The sequence below is a fragment of the Bos indicus x Bos taurus genome, chromosome 25 (genome assembly GCF_003369695.1).
Source record: "Bos indicus x Bos taurus breed Angus x Brahman F1 hybrid chromosome 25, Bos_hybrid_MaternalHap_v2.0, whole genome shotgun sequence".
Taxonomy (NCBI): Eukaryota; Metazoa; Chordata; class Mammalia; order Artiodactyla; family Bovidae; genus Bos; species Bos indicus x Bos taurus.
Window position 1 is genome coordinate 34,659,816 of NC_040100.1, and position 10,216 is coordinate 34,670,031.

Below are 10,216 nucleotides of genomic sequence, written 5' to 3' on the forward strand. Positions count from 1 at the left end.
CCATGGATGGAGGAGCCTGGTGGGCTGCAGTTCATGGGGTCGCTACGAGTCGGACACGACAGAGCGACTTCACTTTCACTTTTCACTTTCACACAATGGAGAAGGAAATGGCAACCCACTCCAGTGTTCTTGCCTGGAGAATCCCAGGGACGGAGCCTGGTGGGCTGCTTGCTGCCTATGGAATCGCAGAGTCGGACACGACTGAAGCGACGTAGCAACAGTGTGTTTTGTATGGTGGGTTCATTTATTTTATTACTCAGCTATGCTCCAGGGGTACTTAATATTTATTAAGCTCCTATTCTGAGCCAGGCCCTGAAGTAGGAACTAGGAGTGCAGTAGTGAACAAGAGGAACCCCTGTCCTCATGCAGCTGAGAGTCTAGTGGTCAAGACAGACGATACATCAGTGAAGCAATAAATAAAATAATCACAAACTGTTAAGCGCTATGAAGAAAGCTAATAGAATTCTGCCAGATAGCAGCAGGAGGCACCCACTTGTTTTAAGCTTTATGTGTTTATTTTATTTTTTGACTGCTCTGGGTCTTAGTTGCTGCACGAAGGCTTTCTCTTGCTGCAGTGACCAGGGGCCGCTCTTAACTGCAGTGCATGGTGGCTTCACTGTTGCAGCCTCTATGGTGCACAGGCTCAGTAGCTGTGGCGATCAGGCTTGGTTGCCCACCCCATACAGTCCCTCAGGGGAGCCCAAGGGAAAGAGTCCCCAAAGTCCATCATGGTACCCTGCCCATTAATGCACCCTGTACTCATTCTTCTCCCTTCCTCGTCTCACTTCGCTCCCTCTTAGAACTTGGTGGAATCAGCTCTCAGGGCTGGGATGGGGCACACGACGTGTCTAGAGTATAAAACGTAAGGATGCACTTAAACTGATTGAGGGATAAACACGTATGGTCTGTCCCTGTGATGGAGTAATGTGCTGTGCTGTACTTAGTTGCTCTGTTGTGTCTGATTCTTCGTGACCCCATGAACTGTAGCCTACCAGGCTCCTCTGTCCATGGGATTCTCCAGGCAAGAACACTGGAGTGGGTTGCCGTTTCCTCCTCCAGGGGATCTTTCCAACCCAGGGATCGAATCCAGGCCACCCTCACTGCAGGGGTTTCTTTACCATCTGAGCCATATCCTGCCATAAAAAGCAATGAAGTTCTGGTACATGCCACAATGTGGATGGACCTCAGAAACATCCCAAGTGAAAAAAAACCAGACACGAAAGGTCACATATGGTAAGCTTCCATTTACGTGAAGTGTCCTGAAGTGGTAAGTCTAGTGGTTTGTAGGAGTTTGGGAGGAGGAGGAATGGAGGGTGAATGCTTAGTGGATACAAGGTTTCTTTGGGGTGCTGAAAAATGTCTTGGAACTAAATAGAGATGATGACTGTACTGTGAATATATTAAAAGTCACTGAATTGTTCACTTTTAAATGGTTAATGTTAATTTTATGTTGTATGAACTTCACCTCAATTAAAAAAAACACATTAGGGGCTTCTCTTGTGGTCCAGTGGCTAAGACTCTGTGCTCCCAGTACAGGGGTCTGGGGTTCAATCCCTAGTCAGGTAACTAGATCCCACAGGCCCCAGCTGAAAGTCCTGCATGCTGAAACTAAGACTCCATGCAGCCAAATAAATAAATATTTAAAAAAATACATTACATGCATACACACACACACACACACACACAGGCATACACTGAGTGGGGGCTGGGAACCCTCAGCCCAGTCCTGGGACCCTGCTTGGGAATTGTCACCTGGCATCACCCCAAGGGAGGGAAGCCCCTTCTGTGCTGAAAACCATGTGGGCCTTCCTTCCTGAAGCTACAAGAGGGAGAATTCATAGTTCTTCACTGAGGCCCTAATATGTGGAGGCCCATGCTGAACACTAGAAACTGTCTTCTTCAACCCTCTTGCCCCTCTCTTGCCTCATCCATTTGCTTTTTCTTCACTGTATTCATAAGCAACTGATATTACATTACACATACATAATTTCTTATTTTTTTCCCAGTAAGCTTCACCAGGGCAGGAAGTCTGTCTGTTTTGTTTATTACCATATCCCCCATGCCTGGCACATAGTAGGTGCTCAAGAAATACCAACCAGGTAAAGGAGCCTAGCGAGACAGACATTATCACCTCCAGTTTACAGATGGGAAAATGTGAGCTCAGTGATTTGTCAAAGTTCCTTTGACCTGGGTTTTGATCCTTGGATAGGGAAGCTCCCCTGGAGGAGGAGATGGCAACCGACTCCAGTATTTTTACCTGGAGAATCCCATAGACAGAGGAGCCTGGCAGGATACAGTCCCTGGGGTCGAAAAGAGTCGGACACAATTGAGCGAGAGATGCTTAACTGACAAATAGCAGAGCCTGAATTTCGTTTTGTTTTGCTTTTGTTTTGACTGCGCTGGGTCTTCGTTTCTGAGCACAGGCTTTCCCTAGTTGCGGTTTGCAGGCTTCTCTCGTGGAGCAGGGGCCCTAGGGCCTTCGGGCTTCAGTAGCTGTGGCACATTGACTTAGTTGCCCCGAGGTCTGTGGACATGAACTTGGGCAAACTCCGGGAGTTGGTGAGGGACAGGGAAAGCTGGTGTGCTGCAGTCCACGGGGTCCCGAAGAGTCAGACACGACTTGGTGACTGAAGAACAACGATGTGGAACCTTAGTTCCCCGACCAGGGATTGAAACCGTGTCCCCTGAGTTGGCAGATGGATTAACCACTGGACCACAGGGAAGTCCTTTCAAAGTCCCTTGACTGGTAAGTAGCAAAGACTGAATTTGAACTCAAGGTCATCTGGGGCACAGCCCGGGGGGCAGGGAGCTTTCCTTCGTCATCATCCTAGGCGAGGCAGGGAGAGTTAGAAGTGTGAAAATTGAAGGCGTCAAGGTAATGACTCATCCCTCAGGCCGAGGAGCTGGGAATCCTGACCGGGGGCTGAGTCACCGTTTCCGCCCCACTCTGCTGACTTGCTCATACCTCCAGTTCTTGGCCTCCCTGAGCTCTTTGAGGGGAGGAGGCCAGGGGGTCCACACAGTTTGGGCTGGCATTCTCATCCTGCCTCTGCCTTCTTGGCCGGGACTGTCTGACCCAGGTGAAGCCACAGACGTGGGCCCAGACCAGCAGTCCCCATACAGCTGTGCATGCGTGCTAAGTCACTTCAGCCATGTCCGACTGTGTGATCCTATGGACTGTATCCTGCCAGGCTCCTCTGTCCATGGGATTCTCCAGGCAAGAATACTGGAGTGGGTTGCCATTTCCTCCTCCAGGGGATCTTCCGGACTCAGGGATCAAACCCGTGTCTCTTGTGTCTCCTGCATTGGCAGGCGGGTTCTTTACCACTAGCTGGGAAGCCCAGCACATACCTGCGGCAAGCTGTAAATGCTGGCCGTGGTGAGACCTTGAAGACATTCCTGCGCTGAGGTTTTCTTGAATGGGACAGCAGCTACAACCCCATCCATACCTGACTTACCTAAAACACTCCTTTAGTCTAATGTTTCAAAGAGGAAAAAGAAGCCTTAACCTCAGAGAGAGATGGGCTTGAAGGCCCAGATCGGCTTTTTATTAACTGTGTGACCTAGGGTTCCTTACTTGACCACTCAGTTCTTCTATTTTCTCATCTGGAAAGCGAGATAATAACATTATCTGTTTCCAAGTGTGGGCAAGAGGATGGAACAGGACTTTGAAAAAAAATTGTTTATTTATTTATGGCTGTGCTGGGTTTTCCTTCTGCGAGAGGGCTTTTTCTAGTTCCGGCGAGTGGGGGCTGCTCTCTAGTTGCGGGGCTTCTCATTGCAGTGGCTTCTCTTGTTGCCAGGGTGCTCGGGCTTCAGTAGATGCAGCTGAAGGGCTCCAGAGAAAGGACTCAGTGGTTGTGGCGCCTGGGCTTAGTAGTTCCGAGGCATGTGGAGTCTTCCTGGGCCAGGGTTCAAATCCACGTCCCCTGCATTGGCAGGTGGACTCTTATCCACTGAGCCACCAGGAAAGTCCTTTCTTTCCTTTTTTTTCTTGATCGAAGTATAGTTGACTTACAGTGTTGTGCTAATTTCTGCTGTACAGCAAAGTGACTCAGTTACACACATATATACATTCTATTTTGATATATATGTGGGCTTCCCGGGTGGCGCTACTGGTAAAGGACCTGCCTCCCAGTGCAGGAGACATAAGAGATACAGGTTGGATCCCTGGGATGGGAAAATCCCCTGGAGGAGGGAATGGCAACCCACTCCAGCTTCTTGCCTGGAGAATCCCATGGATAGAGGAGCCTGGTGGGCTACAGTCCACAGGGTCGCAAAGAGTCAGACACAACTGAAGTGACTTGGCACACATTCAACATACATGCTTTTCCATGTGGTTTATCCCAGAGGACTGGGTATAGTTCCCTGTGCTATATAGTAGGACCTTGTTTTCAGCATCTTTTCAAAGGTGTATAATGACCGTTTCTGTATTACCTCCTGTGAATGCCCTGAGAGTGTTGATAGCACTGTGGATATTTCACGCTGCTTTCTCAGCACACTTCAACTCTGCCCTGCAGTGGCTGTATATGTCCTGGCCGTCCAAATCCTCTCTTTTCCCTGTGGTAACAGTCCCTGTGGTCCCCTTCTCCCCAACCTCCTGCGTGGGCAAATTCACAGCCTTTGACTCAAGGGAAACTAACAGGTCCATCCCCAGGTCGTGGTGATTGGTTCATGGCAGAGCCCATGACCCCAGAAGGGCCAGCCAGAGAAACCAAGGCTCCAACCTTCCTTCTTTTCCAGCTCTTGGACAGAGAAACTCTGTCTCCCTCTGCATTTGGTCTGGCAATATGGGGAATATGAAGTTGCCAGGGAACCCCAAGACAAGCTGGAAACTGACGTGGCCACAGAGAAGGCAAAACCAAGGATGGCAGAGATTCCGGGTCTGGATGCTATTGTTACCTGAGTCTCTGGATCCAGTCTCACCCAAAGTCAAGCCATGCCTGAAATTCCCCATGACGGAAGGAAATGAATTTCTTCTTCTTTTTCTTAGTAGTAGTAAAGTCACTCAGTCGTGTCTGACTCTTTGCCACCCCATGGACTGTAGCCCGAAAGGCTCCTCTGTCCATGGGAGTCTCCAGGCAAGAATACTGGAGTGAGTTGCCATTCCGTTCTCCAGAGGGGGGGATCTTCCAGACCCAGGGATCGAACCCACGTCTCCTGCATTGCAAGCAGCTTCTTTACCATGGGAGCCACCAGGGAAGCCCACTATTATTATATAATATTATTATTTTAATGATTATTTATTTTTTAACAACTTAGGTTGAGATTGTTGGGTTTTTGCTTTTGAGTTTTTTCATTTGTCCCCTTGTAGTGAGTCTTAATTGACTCATGCCCAGAAGGAAGAAAATACAGGACTATATTCAGCCCAACTTGGCTCTCCAGCCTGAAGGCTCACAGATACGCTGCCCAGAAGGAGTTAAGTACATCTTTTTTTTTTTCTAATGCTAAATGATGTGGAAAGCATGAGCCTCCCTGTTTTGGAGGGAAGCAGGTAGGCACAGAAAAGACAATGCCTGGCCGTCAGATCCTTGGAGACTTTATTTAAAAAAAAAAGAAGAAGAGAAGGAGGAAGAGCTTTTGTGATCTGAGCAAAAGCCTGGGCGGCAGGAGTGAACAGACGGACTCATTACTTTATGTTTGGCTCTGTGGTTTTCTTGCATGGGCTGGGGGCTGGGGGCTCTCCTTTACGGAAAGAACCACAGCTGTTACCGAGAGCGGCTTTCACACATTTGGTGAACAATTGTCTTTGAATTCTAATTTTTTATTTTCCAAACAAATGGACTGCTCTTGAGATTAGCCAGAGGTCCCCAGGCTGGGAGAGAGGAGGCTGCTGGCTGCTGATAACGCAGGCGGATCACCAGATAGTGAGAGGGGGAGAAGCAGGGAGGGAGAGAAAAGAAGGCGTGGGACTCCCAAGGTCAGACTCTGACTCCCTCTCTTACCAGCTGCTCCAGTTGCTATGACAGCAACACTAAGTACTCGCCCCAAACTCAGTGCCATGAAGCAACCATCTATTTGGCTTACAGATGCCTGGCAGAACACATCAGCTAGGGGCTTCCCTGGTGGCTCCCCGGTGAAGAATCTGCCTGCCAATGCGGGAGACACGGGAAATGAGGGTTTGATCCCTGGGTCAGGAAGATCCCCTGCAGGAGGGCATGGCAGCCCACTCCAGTATCCTTGCCTGGAGAATCCCATGGACAGAGGAGACCGGCAGGCTATAGTCCATGGGGTCGCAGAGTCGGACACGACTGAAGTGATTTATCACGCACGTTCTTTTTCACATTCTTTCTCGTACAGGTTACCACAGAATATTGAGCAGATCCCTGTGCTATACAGTAGGTCCTTGTTGGTTATCTATCTTACATGTGGTAGTGTGTGTATGTTCATCCCATGCTCCTGATTTATCCCTCTCCATGTTTCCCTTTGATAACCATGATTTCGTTTCCCATAACTTTACGTCTGAAAAATATGGAATGCTTCATGAATTTAATGACAGCTCGTGCAGGAGCCATGTTATTCTTCTCTGTATAGTTCTAATTTTAGTATATGTGCTGAAGCAAGCACCTAACCGTGTTTTTTGGTTAAACATTATTTTCAGATGTATTTGACAGAAATAAAGTATGGGTTATTGTTAAAACAAACAAAAATACAAAAGAGCATAAGTTAAAAAAGAGCAATCCCCTTGCAGTGACCAGTCTCAATGTAAGATGATAAAGACCATCAATAGTTTGGTATATATCCTTCTACATACTGAGAAGTCCCTTGGATTGCAAGGAGATCAAACCAGTCCATCCTAAAGTAAATCAGTCCTGAATATTCACTGGAAGGACTGATGCTGAAGCTGAAGCTCCAATACTTTGGCCACCTGATACAAAGAACTGACTCATTGGAAAAGACCCCAATGCCAGGAAAGATTAAAGGCAGGAGGAGAAGGGGATGGCAGAGGATGAGATGGTTGGATGGCATCACTGATTCGATGGACATGAATTTGAGCAAACTTGGGGAGATAGTGAAGGACAGGTTAGCCTGACATGCTGCAGTCCACCGGGTCACGACCGAGCGACTGAACACCACCACTACAATATATGTTCTACAAAAATGAATGCATGCGTGTACAGGGTGTGTTTTTCAGCAGTGAGTTCATGTGATAGGATCCCTTTTACTACCTGCTGTATTCAGCTAATGTATCTGGGCGATCAGATAAGGGCTGATGTCAGAGCAACTCCAGAGGGCATCTCTTTAGAGGGTAGTGTGAATGGGCTGGAGAGGAAGCATCACAAGGAATACCCAGCCTGTGCAACTTCAGCACTGTGGACAGGGACACAGCTCGCCCCTCCAACCCTGAATGGTCAAGGCAAAATGACTAGGACAGAGACATTGTCCTCAGGGAAGTCACAGTCTTGTGGGAGGGTCAGCTTTGTGGTGGAATGTGAATAGTGTTAGTTGCTCAGTCATGCCGACTTTTTGCAACCGCATGGACTGTAGGCCGCCAGGCTCCTCTGTCTGTGGAATTCTCCAGACAAGAATACTGGAGTGGGTTGCCATTCCCTTATCCAGGGGATCTTCCTGACCCAGGGATGGAACCCGGGTCTCCTGCACTGCAGGCAGATTCTTTACCATCAGTCAGTCAGTCAGTTCAGTCGCTCAGTCGTGTCCAACTCTTTGTGACCCCATGAACCGCAGCACGCCAGGCCTCCCTGTCCATCATCAGCTCCCGGAGTTTACCCAAACCCATGTCCATTGAGTTGGTGATGCCATCCAGCCATCTCATCCTCTGTCGTCCCCTTATCCTCCTGCCCTCATTACCATCAGAGACACCATAATAGCTTAATAATGACATTACAAGAAAATACAGATGTAATTCCCCAAACTCTGCCCACAAGACTTGAGTAGGATCTTACTGTAAGTTGAAGGGACTTTTGTCCTGACACATGGTTTGTGAAAGAATGAATTGCTGTTGGGTTTGACTGATTGTAGATGAGTTGTGATGTGGTTTATCTAAAGGCTATTGAATGCATCTTATAATACTCAATAAAAATCTTTATTCTTTTAGTATATAGTCCAAGGTGTAGTTTTTCAGTAGTCATGTACAAATGTGACAGTTGGGCCATAAAGAAGGCTAAGTGCCGAAGAATTGATGCTTTCGAATTTTGGTGCTGGAGAAGACTCTTGAGAGTCTCTTGGACTGCAAGGAGATCCAACCAGTCAATCCTAAAGTAAATAAGTCCTGAATATTCATTGGAAGGACTGATGCTGAAGCTGACGCTCCACTACTTTGGCCACCTGATGCAAAGAGCTGATTCAATGGAAAACACCCTGATGCTGGGAAAGATTGAGGGCAGAAAGAGAAGCGGGCAGCAGAGGAAAGACAGTTACATAGCATCACTGACTCAATGAACATGCATCTGAGCAAACTCCGGGAGATAGTAAAGGACAGAGGAGCCTGGTGTGCTGCAGTCCACTGGGTCACAAAGAGTCGGACACTTGGTGACTGAACAACAACAGTGATCGTGAACATCCACTGAGCACCCTGTGCTAAGCATGTTGCTTGCATTATCTCAGTTAATCCTCTTCACCACACTCTGATGGAGATAATCTTAAGGATCCTGTTTTACAGATGAAGAAACTGAAGCTCAGAAAGATGAATTGACAGGAGTAAATAGTGATGATCTTACAAATGCACAGGAAAAACCTCTAGATGTGGTATTTGGGTGGCTCAAGCCTGTGGCCCAGTATGACACTCAGCTAACTGGCCTTGGGGGTTAAAGTACATGCTGAGAGAGGGAGTGTCTTGCAGTTGGGCTCTTTATTTACTCATGCTGTAGTAAGGAGCTGCCCTGGCGGCTCAACTAGTGAAGAATCCGCCTGTAATGCAGGAGACCTGGGTTCGATCCCTGGGTTGGGAAGGTCTCCTGGAGAAGGGAACAGCTACCCACTCCAGTATTCTGGCCTGGAGAATTCCATGGACTGTATAGTCCATGGGGTTGCAAAGAGTCCGACACGACTGAGCGACTTTCACTTCACAAGGAGCTGCTGCTAATACTCACCTCCTTACAGCCACGCAGCAACAGTAAACTTCTATCTCCTGGCCGGCGGGATGTGACTGTAATGTCCCAGACCACCACAGCCACATCTTGTACTGTCTTTGTATCCATGAAGCATCCAGAGCAGGCACTTGTCCAGGGGTCCCCCAGCCTTGCCGGTTTACTTCCCAGTCAGGGCCTCGGGCGTCTCTCTCTCGCCCCCTGCTGTCTGCTTTCCATACTGCAGCCAGCCTCCTCTGATAAGTGAGTACGGGAACTATTAATATTTTGCTCCGTTGTAACTTTGTTTCCCTGTATTCCTTTTTCCTTATTATAGGCACTTTATTTATTTTTTTATTTTTAACTTAATTTATTTATTTGGCTGCACCGGGTCTTTGTTGTGGCATGAAGGATCTTTAATTGCTGCAGGTGCAATCTAGTTCCTAGATCAGGGATCGAACCCTGTCCCCCTGCATCGGGGAGCGTGGAGCCATAGACACCAGACCACCAGGGAGGTCCTTAGAATTTATTTTATTAATCTTGAAATTAAAATAATTCAGTAAGAAATGTTTCATAGACGCCTCGACTATTGAGTTCGGCTCATAGAAATTATGTGGGGTTTTTTTTCAGATAAGAAAAATGATTCCCCAATTATTGCTAAAAATATTTGTCTCCTTATCTGTTCTTTGTTTCTCAAATGTGTAATATTTATTTATGGAATTTCTTGGCTCTTTATTTCTATTTAATACTTCATATGCAGTCCTTTAGTCTCTGAGTTTAATTTTTTTTTCTATAATAAATTATACACCACTCCAAGAAAATGCGTATCTGACCCCTCCTCGGATGCCCCCTCATAGCAACCCATCGGCTCTTGGGGTGCCCGTGAATGCCCTTTAACCTGCACACCTCATTCCCACCCCCCAACCCCCGCCTGACTTTCAGACCCTTCTTTCATACACAGGCGCTGTTCACCACCCCAGCTCCTTGTTTGGCTCTGATAACATGTACTTTACAGCACGGCCACGCCAAGGAATTGTGGGCACCCCCGCCCTCCTCGGGTCAGTCTGTCTGGGGAGAGGAAGGCCGTCTCCACAGGAAGTAGGTCCGATCTCTGCGGCTCCCCGCAGGCCTCTCGGCTAAACACACCAAGGATTTTTTTGTCATCATCACCATTCCCATCAATGGTGGTA

At 47.8% G+C, this 10,216-nt stretch overlaps 1 non-coding gene across 1 annotated transcript; it reads right to left on the reverse strand.

The window, feature by feature from the left end:
* Positions 1 to 6,465: 6,465 nt before the first annotated feature.
* Positions 6,466 to 6,567, reverse strand: LOC113884042. The gene has a single exon (XR_003508795.1). It is a non-coding gene; the product is annotated as a U6 spliceosomal RNA (small nuclear RNA).
* Positions 6,568 to 10,216: the final 3,649 nt, after the last annotated feature.